The 17,313-nt window shown below is 31.9% G+C and overlaps 1 long non-coding RNA gene across 1 annotated transcript in view; it reads right to left on the minus strand.

The window, feature by feature from the left end:
- The window catches only part of LOC141913872 (uncharacterized), a 64,945-nt gene extending 57,119 nt beyond the window's left edge, over positions 1-7,826 (minus strand). Inside the window, exons 1-2 of the long non-coding RNA XR_012620661.1 lie at positions 7,729-7,826; positions 7,521-7,655 (exon numbers count right to left, since the gene is read on the minus strand). This is a non-coding gene — a long non-coding RNA (uncharacterized LOC141913872). The remainder of the gene's footprint in view (positions 1-7,520; positions 7,656-7,728) is intronic.
- Positions 7,827-17,313: the final 9,487 nt, after the last annotated feature.

Consider the following 17,313-nt stretch of genomic DNA (forward strand, 5'->3'; position numbering starts at 1 on the left):
ATTAGACCGACACACGTACGCAGTTTGCTCAGCTGACGCAATTAAATAGTTCGTTATAAAATGAATTATGTAGGCCTAGTTGTTGATATGTTACATCAAAGCTTGGTTCAGTTTTGTGGTAGCGTATAGAATTATCAAAAAACGTCATCATCTTTCGAAAGCGGTTTATCGGGCCAAACGAAAGGATTCAATAAAGCCAGATTCATGCGCAGGTATTTCACAATCAACTACATCGTCATTTACATCGCTCTCGGTAAGTCAAGTTTTCTTTCTATAAACTGTTAAAATTATATTACTTGTGGCAGTGACAGCTTTCGAAAATCACATGTTTGTCATTCTAAGTGTTCAAGGGTTTGCTAAGTGTAGCTTTCATTTTACGAATTCTACACCGTGGTTTGTAATGGACGGATTATTATTAACACGTGCGATCAATCATGGCGGTGCCGTCATGAAACGTACTGTTGCCATTGTTAAGAGCGAGAAAGTGTCTGTCTCTACCCATTGTTTGTACGAGTCTAGCTAGGCCTAATTAGTCAATTTTTGTCTTTAGTAACTGATTTGTGGGAATTGAAAATCAGATTTAGGCGTACTGAACATTTTCACTAAATACATGGCCGTGGTCAGGTGAGTACGTCGCAGAAATAACAACATAGCCGTTACGGCTCAAATCGTTTTTCTGTAGTAGAATCTCTCAGATGATCACTCATTTTTCATCAACTTATTGTCGTCATTTATTTTGTTTGATAGGCTTATGTGTTGAGGTATTATGATATTTTAAGGGCTTGTTAGAAACCGTGCAGCGCACGTGGTGCTGTATTATACAGCACCACGTGCGTATACAGTATATACTATCAATAGTATGTAGTATACATACACTTACATGCGTCGTGTCAGGAACTGACAGCAGTTCTCTTCACACACTTCTCTTCACACACTTCTCTTCACACACTTCTCTTCACACACTTCTCTTCACACACTTCTCTTCACACACTTCTCTTCACACACTTCTCTTCACACACTTCTCTTCACACACTTCTCTTCACACGCACGCACGCACGCACGCACGCACGCACGCACGCACGCACGCACGCACGCACGCACGCACGCACACACACACACACACGTTGGGCTCTGCACTGCTCTCACCCTATCTGCATTGAATATAAATATATTGTTTCATGCAGTTTCAAAAAAACTTTCAATGAATTGAAAATTATTATATTGCATAATCATTTGAAGCATACACATTTGTCATACCATCCATTTTGCTAGTGTGTTCTACTCACACTACTTGATCAATTTTATATCAATGAAACATGATTCAAATATAAGTCATTGTTGACAAATATTGAGCAATAGAAATTTATTGTTATGCCCTTGACTTTACTTGAGAGGGCCCGTATTACAGAATTACCCGCATCTGAATACGTGCTGCAAGTGACCTTAACAGCGTAGAGGCTGCAATTGTTGACCTATTTATTTCAAACTTGATACACATTAGGATATCACTTGGGCCAGAACTATTTATTCGATTCAAATTACGGCCACCAGGGGCTAGTGTTAGTGATTGGCAAGTAACTGTTGCAAGTAAAGCAGCCAGCTTAAGAACACATTAATGCTATTAGGCTACCCAAACTGATTGTCTGTGCGAGTATCACTGTGAGTTCACCGAACAAAGTTTTCACCTTATGCATATAAAATTTGTCTAATAGTGTCTAGATAACAAGATCCAGAGCATCAACGATGAAACAATTTTCAACATTCATAATGAGACAATCTATCGAATATACACTACCAGCTTTACAACGCAGTCAGTCGCTAGAATGATTGGCAGTAGTTTGGAAGGCAGCCAATTTCCTGGAAACTTAAATTAGGCCACGCGTCTGAGGCACGTTTTCACATCACTGACTGCAGTACATTTAAATATAACCACTGATCACAGCTTTTATACTATCATCGATATCAGATGAAATATTTCATAGCTGTCGCAGGATTCTTACTAACAGTCGGATGCGATAGCCTTTTTTGAAAGCCCTGTTTAAGTAGGGTATCATATGGGGCAGAACCCTATTCAAAATCTGGTTAATTCAATTCAAATTATGACCACCAGGGGCTGACATAAAAAATGACGTTAACAGCCTAGGGCAACAAATTTTTTTGTATACTTTGTACACGACTAGGGTATCACTTTGGACAGAACCTTATAAAAAATTGGGTTGATGCGGTTAACATTATGGCCACAATGGGGCCGACATGATAAATAATGTTAGCAGTCTAGAAGCCGCAATTTTCTTAAAACTTTATACACGATTAAACCTTTACTTGGGGCAGAGCCCTATTAAGGATTAAGTTGAATTGATTCAAATTATGGCCACCAGGGGAAAACAGCCTAGAGACTGCTACTGTTGATAATTTTTTTACACTTTGTGAACATGTTGTTTAATATCATTCTTATAGAAATAATTGTGGCAACAATATTTCTAACACATTTTACCACAAATCCTGTAACTTCACATGTGGGCCAGCGACATTCAGGCAGGGGGCATTTGAGGCTTTGCCTCAATCTAGTTTTTCAATGCGTCAATATCAAGTTTCAAGTTATTCACTTAAAATGTATTGAAACATCAATGATACTTCATTCATTTCAAATAGAGTATTCTTGAAATACTACAAAAAAACTTTCCTAACCATTGTAACTACCAAAAATCTTCAGTAAATTTAATCATACATATTATAGGTGAAGTGAACTTCAAACATTTCAAAATTAATTATATTCTCCCTATTATCTTACTGTTGAGTACTTGGGTGTTCATACAGATTTTATTTTCGTCTAGGAAAAACTTGTCCTTTCCATATTAACAATGTTACATGACTCTGAATTTTCTTTTTCAGGTTGAAAACAGTAGGAAGAAAATCGTAAGTATTAGCTGAACATTGAAATGCTTGACCACCATAACTGACTAAAGCAAGACAATATTAATTGACAATTGCTTGACAATATCACATGTAATGCTTCATAACTGACATGATCATACTACATACTACTTGACAAAATAAGACTGATATAAATCAACTGCCTACAATGATGCACATTAGACAGAACAATTATGCCATTATAAACTAAACAGTCTTTCAATATCAGACAAAACACAAATTGACTCACTAACAACATAATTAAATCTGGGTTAAGGACAAATAAACAGGTATGGACTCCTTGCAGAACTATCGCTGTTTAGTTGGTAATTATTACTGTAGGGCAGTATACAAAAGCCAGTCTGTATGCCATTCATATGTTAGAAATAGTGGCAATTTAGTTCAAGCAACTGGTGCAAAATTTGTAGCATCGCAATGGCTGGCCTGTCTGTATTACATGTATGCGTCTAAAGTTTATGATATCTGTGAAATGAGAAGAAAGTGTAGTTATTATGCATCTATATGGATTATACAATTGTGCATATATAGGAATCACTTCATGTGTAGAAATGAGCAATCATGTTTCCCTTGTACTCCATTAGTGACATCATTGCATGAAGATTCTACTATACTTCTAGCAAATGATGTTGAACTCAACCCTGGCCCTGTACTAACAGGTGCATTTCACCAAGGTGATCCAACCATATTTTCTGCTGATTCTGTAGGAAAACAGTGTGTTCCTATTGCAGCATGTTGTATTTTATTTACTTTGTTAAAGCAAAATATGAATACTTGGGTAAGCAGTGATCTTGATAATATACTCTTACAGGGTGATAAGTTGTATAGGGATATAACTGACAGAAGCAATCAAGGCTATTTATTTGCAAATGATATTCCTCTTTATCTTTCTTGCTTTGAAGCACATTTTATTTTGAAGTCCAAGAAGAATTTAGTGGGAGTATGTGTTAGTGTCAATGAAAGCTTAGGAATCCCAAGTGTTGCAGAAGTACTCAGTAACTACTTAGTCATCAATTCAAATTGTATAGCTATATTAGGCACAAATGCATGTGCTTTATTTGTAAGGAATGGTAAATATTACCTTTTTGATTCTCATAGCCGCAATACCTCAGGTTTCCCTTGTGCTGATGGATCATCAGTTTTACTAGAATTTGACAGTCTGATCAATATTTTGGATTTCATCAACACATATATAAGCTCTATTAATGCTGCAGCTTATGATGTATCATTCTATGATGTTAAATTGATTTCAAAGAAAGCTTATATACTAGGTATAAGAAGTCATACAATTGTTAAAGCTCCGAATACCAGTGATACTGTCCATGCAGCATCTACTAGACCATCTTTGTCCAGTTTTAGAAGTTTATCATCTGTTCAATTGTACCTGGACGATCAAGCAAAAAAATTACAGGAAAAACTTAAGAAACGATCATACATGAGGTCATACATGAGATGTTACAGAAAAAATGATGGTAAATTGCATATTAATAAGACGCAAAAACAGAAATGTCATGAGAGGTACCTTAACGATAAATCATCGAAAAAAAAAACTTCAACAAGATCAACAATTAAAGACAAAGTTATATTTCCTAGGAAAAGATCACATAATCAAAGTGTACCACAAAGTAATGTCAAACTCAAACAATCTAGAAATGGATCCATGTCTTATGGAATTTCATCCAATAATGACCATGTGTCAATCTCTAACTCAGAATCTACATGTTTTCATGATTCTTTCTCAGCTGACTATTCGGCTTTCCTAGCAGCAGTTGAATGTGGGCCTGCTTATGTTTGTTCAGTATGCCAGCAAACATGGTTCAAGGTTTCTGTTTCAAAAGTTACTGCTTCAATTAATGCTAAAAACAGCCATTTATTGAATGATTGCCTTACACACATTATCTCTCATGAAAAAGAAGAATGGATATGTGTTACCTGTTTAGCAAATATAAACAATGGACTTATTCCGCGCTTATCTGTAAAAAATAAAATGGGATTCCCTATCAAACCACCAGAGTTGAATATTACGTCATTAGAAGAAAGGCTCATAGCACTTAGGATCCCATTTATGCAAATACGACAACTCCCAGTTAATCAGCAGAAATTTATTCGAGGTGGAGTTTGTAATGTCCCAGTTGCCATTGAACACACTGTCAATACATTGCCTAGGAAAATAAGTGAAAGTCAAACTGTAGCTGTTCAAATTAAACGAAAGCTAGCCTACCGAACTGTTGAGTTTGCCGAGAATATTCGCCCTCTAGTAGTCATACGAGCATTAAAGTGGTTGTTAGACAATAGCCATTTATACCAAAATTCTGGAGTCTGTATTAATGACCATTGGCTTTCATGCTTACATACTAATGATCCCGAGATACAACCTTTTCTTGAAGGTAGAATTTCTGATTCGAAAAAGAGACAACCCCAAAATCAAAATCCACCTGAATCAGATTCAGACAGTGATGATGATGGATTTATAGAAATTGATAACAAAGAACAGCAATTAGAAAACATGGATACACTATTAGATGAAGTTGATCCAAATGTCTTTACATATGCTCCAGGAGAAGGCCAGCATCCCTTGGGACTATATACGGATAGTGACTCGGAATATTTATCTTGGCCTACAATATTCTGTGGCAAAGTGCGTCCTGATAACTCCGAGCGATATAGGCCAGTGCATTACAGTGATATCTGCAAGTACGAACTCCGCTGCATTGATAGGCGAGTTGCCTCAAATATTCCTAACATCTTTTATAAACTAAAAAAATTGCAAATATAACAGGTTTCAGACAAGGCGTCTATCTCAGTGCGTAGAGTAAAAACAAGGGGTAAAACGTATACAGCCGGTGATCTTGCAGATGAAACTGTTCGAGACAACATGGTCAAATTGGATGAAGGTTATCATATTTTCAAGTCAATCAGAAATACCCCTGCATACTTATCTAAACGTAAAAGAGATCTGTTTGCTTGTATTCGACAACTCGGTTTCCCAGCAATATTTTTAAGTCTGTCTGCCGCTGATACTAAATGGACTCCACTTTTAAGAACTCTGGGTATTCTTATAGATGGAAAGCACTACACTGATGATGAAATAAAAAACTTTGATTGGAGAACCACAAGCCGCCTCATCAGTAACGACCCAGTGACTTGCGCAAGATATTTTGATCATAAAGTACAGCAATTTATAAAGCTAGTTCTCAAAAGTAAAAATAATCCGATTGGAAAAGTTTCTGACTTCTTTGCCAGAATAGAATTTCAGACCAGGGGTTCACCACATGTACATATGACAATATGGCTACATGATGCTCCAGTCTTTGGAGAAGATTCTGATTTGGAAATAGTTGACTTCATTGACAATATCATTTCAGTTTCATCTAATGTCCCACTTAGTGAACAAAAGTACCTTGAATATCAACGACATAAACATTCACAAACTTGTCGGAAAGGTAGGACAAAATCTTGTAGATTTGGATACCCACAACCACCAATAACCACTACTACGATACTTTACCCACTTGATATTGATTCTGCTGATAATCAATACAGCTTGCCACTGCATACACTTCAAGAATACTACACTCAAATTATTGAGGTTTTGAATAGCTATGGTGACGGCTCTGATATCTCTTTTAAAAATTTCCTTCAAAATGATCTCAAGATGTCTGAAAATGAATATGTTGATGCTATCAGATCTTCCTTATCAAAACCAAAAGTTTTCCTAAAAAGATCACCTAATGAAATTAGAATTAACCCGTACATGAAAAATCTTTTGGGTATTTGGCAAGCAAACCATGATATCCAATATGTTTTGGATGCGTACAGTATGGCGGTGTACATTGCAAGTTACACCTGCAAAGGACAAAAAGCTATGAGTACTATATTAAAAACTGCCTGCAAAGAAGCAAGAAATGACAATTTAGACTTAAAAAAAGCAGTCAGGCACATTGGCAATAAGTTCATTAACTCAGTTGAAATCGGCGCTCAAGAGGCAGCTTATCTTACTTTACAAATGCCCATTACTCGATGTTCCCGAGAAGTGGTTTTCATAAACACTTCACCACCAGATGAACGTACATATCTTTTAAAAGATTTGAACAGCCTAAAGAAGTTGCCAAAAAATTCAACTAATATAGAAGTTGACAACATATTAGTTCATTACTCAAGACGACGCCTTGAATTGGAAAATTATTGCCTTGCTCAATTTGTTTCTGAGGTTCAAAACCACAAATCATCCACTTATGAGACCAGCCAATATGATGATAACATTGATGATGACCCTCCTTGTGATGGCCTTTCTAGCAATATGTCAGACAGCCAAGTAAAGCTAAAACCAAACGCTCGAATTATACGCTTTGTTAATTACAACAAACGCTCTGACCCAGAAAATTTCTTTCGAGAACGTTTATTGCTGTACGTACCATGGCGCAAAGAAAAAGACCTTCTACGTGACTTTGATTCTTATGAAGCTGCTTTCAAATCCTACACAGCACAAATCAGTATGATGATGAAAAAGTTTGAAGCACACAATGATGACTTGAAATCAGTTATAGAAACTATGGATAATTTAAATGTAGATACTGATGAACAGCTACCTGACAATGACCAGACTTTGAGTATGGAAAGTATGTTCTTTGATCCTGATCGGCCAATTCACCAACGCATTTATGACTTGGCACCAGACATAGGTTTGACATCAGTGAACTACAATGTTGAAGTTTCTCTCCTTCCTAAAAGAATTACTGAACCTGAATATCATGCATTATTGCAATCACTAAATAAGAGACAGAATGAAATATTTACACATATAGCACAGCATATAAATCGAACTAATGATGAAAGTCTCCATGTTTTTTGTACAGGCTCGGCTGGATGTGGAAAATCTATTGTAATTAAGGCTATACATCAGTACTTGTTGCGCTCTCTATCCTCTTTACCAGGAGAAAATCCTGACGATTGTAAAGTCCTTCTTTTGGCCCCTACCGGTATGGCTGCTTATGGTATTAATGGCTCCACAATTCATGGTGCCTTTAAGATCCCACCAAGTCGAGGATACAAGTATGAGCCGTTGTCAGCTAGTTCTTTAAATGCTCTGAGAACTAAGTACATGAACTTACAAGTAGTCATAATAGATGAGATTTCAATGGTTGGTGCTTGTATGTTTTATACAATTAATCTACGTTTGAAAGAAATAATGGGTAATCAAAAGATATTTGGAGGCGTACATATTATTACCTTCGGCGACCTCTACCAATTAAAACCAGTGATGGATAGGTTTATATTTCAACCAGTACCTAAAGAATATGCTGCATTTGCTAATAATCTATGGCTAGACAATTTTAAAATCTACGAACTTCATCAGATTATGAGACAAAAAGAAGATTTAGCTTTTGCTGAGCTTTTGAATCGTTTGAGAACCAACAATTTGTCCCACTTAGACAAAGGCATTTTAAAGTCTCGTATAGTCTCTTCATCTGATACAATATATCCTAAATCTGCTCCACATTTTTTCCCTCTAAAAATCCAAGCTCAGAAACACAATGACCAGATATTTAATGCTGTCTCATCAGTTAAAGTATCAATAAAATGTACAGACGTTGTCTTAACAGATATATGTAGTTCAGTAAAAACTAAAGTATTATATGCCTGTGAAAACTGTAAAACTTATATAGATGCAAGTGGCCTTCCAAGAATTTTAAACGTTGCCGAGTCATTGATTTACATTACAACAGTTAACATTTCAGTTGATGATGGTATAATTAATGGATCTGAATGCACTGTGAAAAAAATACAATTTGATAATAATACCAGTGATCGACCATCCATAATATGGGTAGAGTTCCGTAATACTGATGTAGGCAAACAACAAAGAAACAAATATAGATGTTTTTTTACTGACCAGATAACTGCTAGCTGGACTCCAATATTTGCACTGAAACGTTCATTCACTGTCAGAAATGTCACTGTTCAGAGAACTCAATTTCCACTTATGCCCAGTTCAGGCAGAACAATTCATCGTGCCCAAGGTGGAACATTTGACACAATAGTTGTTGACATGAGTACTGGAACCAAAACACCTGCATCCATACTAACTCATTCACACTATGTTGCCCTCAGTCGTGTAAAACAATTGTCAGGTTTGCACATACTTAATCTAAATGAAAAAAAAATATCTGTATCTTCACATGTCATCCAACATATGGAATATATGTGCCAACACAGACAATTACAGCTATGTTACACACCACTGTATTTAACTTTGCCTTTTGCATTAAAAATCATATATCAAAATGCTAGGTCATACTCAAAACATTATCTTGATATCAAAGACAACCCAAATGTCAAAGCTGCTGACATAAGTGGATTTTCTGAGTCAAGACTTATTTGTTCTGACCAAGAATCTGAACTTGACATGCCCGGCTACAAAATTATTCGCAATGACATGCCCCAACATCTTACTACTGCATTTAGACCACCACATGGCCTAATTGCATACTACAAAAGCAATATACACCTTCTAGAATCTTATGTTAGCAGCCAGGTCAACATAGAATATACATACATTTGTCTGCAATATATGCACAGACCTCACCAAATTGTCTTCGTTTACGTGTCACCACAATGTTCATTAGAAACCCTATTCTACTCTATGAATGCATTGTCAAATCACCTAGACTTGCATAGCCCATTAGTAATTATGGGAGATTTCAACATGAAATCCATCGTTCATTCAACTGACTACAATGACATATTAGCTGGGTTCATGGTAAACAAGTTTAATTGCCACCAACTTGTAAAACATCCAACAACTAAACATGGGAGCACACTTGACCTCATCTTCACTAATGTGTCTATGTCCAACATTCAAGTAGGAATTATTGACACCTACTGGTCAGACCACAGTATGATTTACTGTTCTTTATTTTGAATACAGTAAAACTCTAATAGGCTATATCTGTACCACTGCATTATTCATTTCCTGTCTGCAAATGATAAAAAAACACTAAAAATCATCTGAAATACTTGTAACCAATTACTTCTTATTCTTTTACAGATGCTTTCTCTAAAACACGTTGTGCTCAACAACAGCAAATTTTATACCAAACCTGTGAAAGTCCTGATAGCTGCTAAACAACTAAACCAGCGTACAAACAAATATGAATATGCAATCTGTGATGAAGAAAGAACGTGCAAGGCTATAAGTTATGAAGACTGCATAGATAGAAAATTAAAAGAAGGCGACTCTGTGCTTCTAAGGAATTTTGAAATGGGAAAGAAACATATGCTACTATCAAAAAAGTGTGTTATTACCAAAACAAAAAAGGTCAATGTTCCTCAAAAAGTAGTTGAAGAAGCCAGAGCTTTAATTATAGAAATAGCTCCAGTGGCACGTGATATTGCCGAAATCAAGTTCAATGATACTGACTCCAACTTGTCCAGTATAACTGGAAGAATTGTAAAGGTAAATTAATAACATCCAGAATCACTTTTCAAACATGTATACAAACATTAGACCTTTATGTACATAAGAAATTGACTTATGATGCTCAGAGCCTCTATAATTTATGAATAGCTACCATACTGCATTCATATGTAAAAATAAACTATAAATACCTTAGCTTGCTTTGTGGTAATTATGCCACAAAGCATTCATGTCCAAAAATATTTCATGTCCGGGTTAGGGAATTATTGGCCACGTAATAGCTGTCCAGCCAAAAAGTTCTGATTTGATAATCAGGTATGCTCTCATGCTGTTAAATTAATCCCCAGCTAAGCTGTCCAATAATTAATGTCCAATTAAACTTTTATGAATATTCAGTCACATGACAGGATATAAACTAATCATAATCAACTGTAAAAATACTCATTTCAGGCCTATTCACTATATTATTGAAGATATTTCTTGTAATAATTACAAATATTTCTGTTTTACCTTATTTCCAGGACGAAGAACCTAGGGATGTTAAAATTACAGCCACTGGTGCTAACATTAAAGTCAGAAACATCGTTGTAGAAGACAAAACCGCCAATATTGACGTTGTTTTGTGGGCAGACAAATCTTCATCTCCAATAAAACTAGGTGACAGTACTACCATCACACACCTGCGAACTGCTACAACCAAAGATAATATCAAACAACTCAGATCAACTTATAAAACAGAAATCACAGTAAGATAGCTATTCATAAAGATAATTTTCAAAAATAAATTTCTCATGACGCCCCTACTTACGCACAAAAAACCTTTAAAAAGACCTAAAAAATCTTATCCATATAATTGGACACCACCTAAATCTTATTTTCATGTTATTTGCATATGTTATTTTCAGTTAAAAACTCCTGAGGTGACAATCGCAAATGTTACCTTCCTGGGCATTGAATCAGAAACTCCTCTACTCTACTATGTATCATCAATTTCAACAGATGATGAAGTTACCACTTATTCCGTAGAAAAGAACCTACTTCTTCAAATAATCAATTTCAATGGAAATCAAGGCATGGAACAAGACGTCATTGAATGCATGACTGAAATTGGACAAATTCAACTAAAGATTTTAGGTATTCTAAATGATTTTCATAAAAACGATATCTGACATATATTAAACTTTGCCTAATATGCTACAAGATATTCTACATTTAGTTCAAACTGGTTCAAAAATAAATATATTTCCTGTTTGTACTGTTCAAGATGTGCAAGCTTACCAAAATATAACCATATATTTGTCTGTACTAATTAAAATTTGCAAAATCCAGCATTACCTCTATCGACAGAACCTGCTAATGTATTGTTCTAAATATTGATTTCAAAATTTGTAGGATATTATATGAAATTATGTAATTATTAAATTACGTATGTATATTTACAGGTGACACCATCATAGGTCTGGCAGAATATGACCTACAAAAACAGCCTAAAGCCTCCACCTCTGGTAAATTATATTTCCTCCAAAAAAATACACATCATTAGTTAATAGCTGGCTAAATCAAAAATTGAGTCTAAACTCAAACTTCTAAACAAATTAAACTATACGTGCAAGGTCTAAAACTAAATGCATGTAATCCGATCATTAAAAATAACCTGTTTGTACATATACTTATTCACTTCATTATTAGTTAGAAACAAACTTTCAGTATGTTTTGATACTCATTGTTATAAAATTTTTACTATCCCTCCTCAAATATCCTGCAATATTATTATGCAATTGCTAATTTTCATGATCCAATCACTGCAATTTTCTTCCATGATAACAAAAATGATTTAAATCAAATTACTAGGAAATCCCCTCATATATACTCCCCACCACTTAATGCCCAAAAAATTTCTGGTAACATATTTATCATGGCAACGTGAAAAATGGTCTAATAAATATTTTAATTTGGCAGGGAGTAACAAACCAGCTGTCACAACTCAAAACAATGTTTATGAAGATCCTGACGCCCGTCTACTGGATGAGGATGATGATTCTGATGCTTGCCTGCTGGATTAGAATATCTATGTACAACTTGTGTTATCAAATCATTTCTGTTACTTTAACGTAATTTTAAATAGTACGACGACAATAATTCCAATGTTAGCCTACAGGATTAAAATATCTAGGTCCAACAGGTGTGATCAAATCATTTCTGTTATTATATCTTAATTTTATACAAATTTGAGAACAATAATTCCAACGCTAGCCTGCGTTGTTAATATCTATGTCATTTCTGTTAATATATCTTAATTTTATACAAATTCGAGAACATTAATTCCGACGCTAGCCTGCGTTGTTAATATCTATGTCATTTCTGTTATTATATCTATTACTATATTTTTATAGTCTTTGCTTCTATACACTTGGCAACTTCAATTTTATACACTGTAATAGGATTTTGGGAGGCAGCCTTATTTGGTTAATACGTCCAAACATAGAAATCAATTTAATCAACAACCATTCAACGTCTGATGATGTCATCCATGTTAAACGAATCATAGTGTTATAGGACAAATCTCTTTATAATGCTAATTCACTGTATTTACCTATAAGCATTTATTCATTTTTAAAATGTTAACAGAGTTATTTTATCACATATTGTTATTTGATAAGTATTATTTTTGAATATGTAATAAATAAATTTAGTTTCTATACAAAATTTATATATTTTTCTCATTTTACTAATTGGTATCCTTGCAACCATCAGCACAACCAAAAATTTGAGACTTCATATATTTATTTCCTAAATTAACAAACCAAGACACAATATTTGACAACAATTATTGAATTTTAACTTGATTTATTCCTATTCAAATGTGTATTTGTTGTTAATTCTTAATTGATTAAATATAACTTGTACGTACTGCCATATATTCAACTATGTATATTTACTGAAGAATCCACTTAATTAGGAATTACAACAATTTATCCCATTTACACGAGTCTGTATTAAAAGTGAATGACTAACTATCGACAACAAACTAACTGATACTATTCAAGGTAAACCACTTTGCCTCAGGGCAATTTATTTCATATGTCGAGCCATATTACTTTTTCTTAGAAGTTCACCACAAATTTCGCATGCTATCTTCTCATCCATTTATTTAGGAAAAATTTTATTAAAATTAATTTTTAGTGATGAGCAGTAATTTTTTTATGTTATAAATAATGGTAGAATTAAAAGAATACAGAATATTTGTTGATTCAAGAAAACTTACAAATTATAAATCTCATAATTTACTAGTACAATTAGATAGAGAATTTAAGAATTGTGTAGATTTAAAATTAGTTAATATAAGTTTATGTAATTCTTTTTATAATATATCGAATAAAACTATTGAACATAATACTTTTTTAATTCATATTAGAAATATAAAAAAATGGTTTCATCTATTTCTAAGACCAGGATTATATAATTTAGAAACATTAGCTCAAGAAATTAATCGTAGAGCACGGTTGAAAATTAGAAAAGATGATAAATTTTTAATAAGATTTATAAAAAGTGATAGCTCAAATAAAATTAAAATAAAGGTATTTGATGAAAGTCAACATGCATTTATAGTAAAAAAACCATTAGCTAAATTGCTAGGAATTGCACCAGATGTTGTTACAGTAAACGTAGAAGGCATTTCAAATATAATACCTTTTACACACTTTTATATTTATTGCAATTTAATTGATCCTACAAAAACATTTGAAGCAACTAAAGATACAACATGTAATTCTAGTATATTAAATATTTTACCATTGAAGAATGTTAAACAATTTGGAGCGCAAATAAATTATAATTTAACAGAATGTGATTTCAAACCTTGTATTCCACATTTCAATAATTTTAAATTAGAAATAAGAAATCATAATGGTTATTTAATTGATTTGAATAACTTTCCTGTAATATATGAATTAGTTATAAGATGTAGAGAGTAATTTTTTCATTATATAAATGAATATAACTGTTGGGCCGAGCATATGTTTTGGATTTGATTTTAAACGTGAGAAAGAAATGAAATTTAACATTACTGATGTAATTACACATATTAAAAATATTGCATTTTCTAATGAAACAACATTTGAGTATGAAACAACAATAGATAAAGAAACTTTAAATGTAGAAAAGATTACTAATTTAATTAGAGAATCTTTAAGATTTTATGAATTAGATGAAGATTTTATCATCGATGATATTAAAAAAATAATAATTGAAATATATACAAATGAAACTAGTAATGAAATAAATGTTGAATTAATCATAAATAAGTTAACTAAATATTTTGATGATAGTAATTTTTTTGATAAATAAATGAGTGATAATAAGTGGATAATAACTGGATTATATAATGGCGCATTACTATCAGTTGGAACTGTTGGTTATTCAATGGTATTAAAAAAAGTATTCAAAATGGGAAGTGTTAATGTTGATAGATTTGATATCAATGATATCTTAAAATTAACATTAGCAGTTACTTTATCTAATTTAACTATTGATTATTTGGAAAAACAAAAATATATTCCTCCCATATAAATGCATAATTTTTTTGCTAAATAAATGGCTTCTGCAATTATAACTATTATAGGATCGGCAATTGTTAACGCTTTAGCATTTACTGGTGGTGGATATTTATTTAAACATATTGATAAAAATAGTTCATTAGGAGAACAAAGAAGACATAATTTAGCATTAGAGAAATACAATAAAGCAGCAGAAGAATATAGAAAAAAACGACAAAACTATATGGATTACATCAATAAAGAATTATATGATCAGATGATGCAATGAGTTTATATAACGCAGTAACAAATAAAGAAAAATTACATCTATACAGACCTAAATTATCAGATTATTATACCCCAAGTAAAGAACAACAGAAATATGAAATAATTTGGATTTTAGGTGGAACTGTTATTGTTATATTTGTTGCTTATAAGTTTACTAATTAGTAATTTTTTTTCTAAATAAATGGAAGATAATATTGATATTATTCCTCATGATATAAATAAAACTAAATTAAAAATATATTTAGAAAAACAAATATTAGAATTTGAAAGTGATTTAAAAGTTAAAAAGAAAAAATATTTAAAAAGTAAAATTATATATTATTTGATTATTAGTGGTTCGGTTACAATTAGTTCTGTAGTAACATTTCTAGCAATATTCAGTCCATTAACACCTTTAGCTATATCAATTGGTGTATTAGGATTAAGTTCGAGTGTTTTAACCGGTATAAGTTCAAAATTAAATATAAAAAGTAATAAAGAAAAAATTAAAACTAATATAAAAAAAATTAATAAATTAAAGAACACACTAGATTATATAATAAGTTTAAATGGTCATATAACAGTTGAAGAACAAGATCAATTATTAAAAGAATTAATAAATTATTAATTTTTTAATTATATAAATGGCAGATAGTTTTCCAAAAGCTTTCCAATATAATAAATCAATTAAATATAATATTCCAGCAATAGATTTTAATAAAGATGTTACATATAGAAATGAAGTTTTAAATTCATTAATTGATTTATATATTTATGTTACTGAAAGTAATAATTTTCATGTAAAGATGGAAAATATATTTCATGTAAAAAATTGAAAGATGAAAAACAATGGTTATTAAAATCTAATATGAAGTATTGGCAGAACCAATTAAATTTTGCTGTTTATTGTGCAACAACAGGATGTGGAATTAGTTGGAATGATCATTTGAATAATTCTAAATATAAATTAATTCAAAGTTTATTTAGATTTCATACATACTTTCAAATAAGAATAATATTAAATGAATTAGAGTGCGCTTTACCAGGATCAAGATATTTTAAAGAATTAGATAATAATATTAATTTATCAAAGTTTTATAAAATTTGTAATGAATTTAATGAAGATATAAATAATTCTGATTTTAGAACAAAAATTGAAACAATAAGATCACTTCCTTGCCCTAAAAAGATTGCAGAATATTGTGCACTTCCCATACCATCTAATAGTTTGTATAATATCTATAGTCATAAATTAGGTTATGGTAAAATAGAAACTAAGGATTTAGAAACATTAAATTTTAATAAATTACCGACATTTTATGATAATTTAAAACAAGAAAACAATAATGGTTGGGTTTATTTCATTTTAGAAAATAATGAAGGTTTTACTAAATCAGGTATACAAAGAATAAATCAATCTATTAGAACTTATTTGATATGTATTTTAGGTGCGCAAGTTGAAACAAGATCACCAATAATTGGAAATTTGAATACATCATTCGATACACAGAAACAATTTAAAGTTTTATTTGAAGATTCAATTCATAATGATAAAAATAGATCGATTCCAGAAAACATTATAAGATATCAAAATTATTTAGATAAATCACATATTAGATTAAATTATTGTATAAGCCCTAATCTATTAATTATTTCTAATGATTTAGTATTAAAGATGGGAAATATAATTGGTTATAATAATCTAATTAAAACTGCAACAATAAATAATTCATTTGGATTAAATGATATAAATAAAAAGATTATTACTGCTCCAAAATTAATGGAAGGTGAAAAAAATAAAAAACATATTCAATCAACAGAAACTAAAACTAAAAATATTAAATTAAATAATGATTCTAAACCGGATTATAACACATCAGAAGATATAAAAACTGATATTATTCAACATGATATAATTAAACTAAATGATGATAATAAATCCCATGAAAATACTAAATTAGCTATAACTTGTATAGGAATTGTAATCGGAGGAATATTATATTTTAAATTTTAATTTTTTTATTATGTAAATGGCAGAAAGTGGAGAAGGTTTTCCATTGGATGACATGGGAAATAATAATGAAGGATATATTGATGATGAACCACAACCTGATTTTAATGAAACTAATATTGATAATGATGATGAATCAGCATATAATTCTA

This window comes from Tubulanus polymorphus, chromosome 12, assembly GCF_964204645.1.
Source record: "Tubulanus polymorphus chromosome 12, tnTubPoly1.2, whole genome shotgun sequence".
In the NCBI taxonomy this organism is placed as follows: Eukaryota; Metazoa; Nemertea; class Palaeonemertea; order Tubulaniformes; family Tubulanidae; genus Tubulanus; species Tubulanus polymorphus.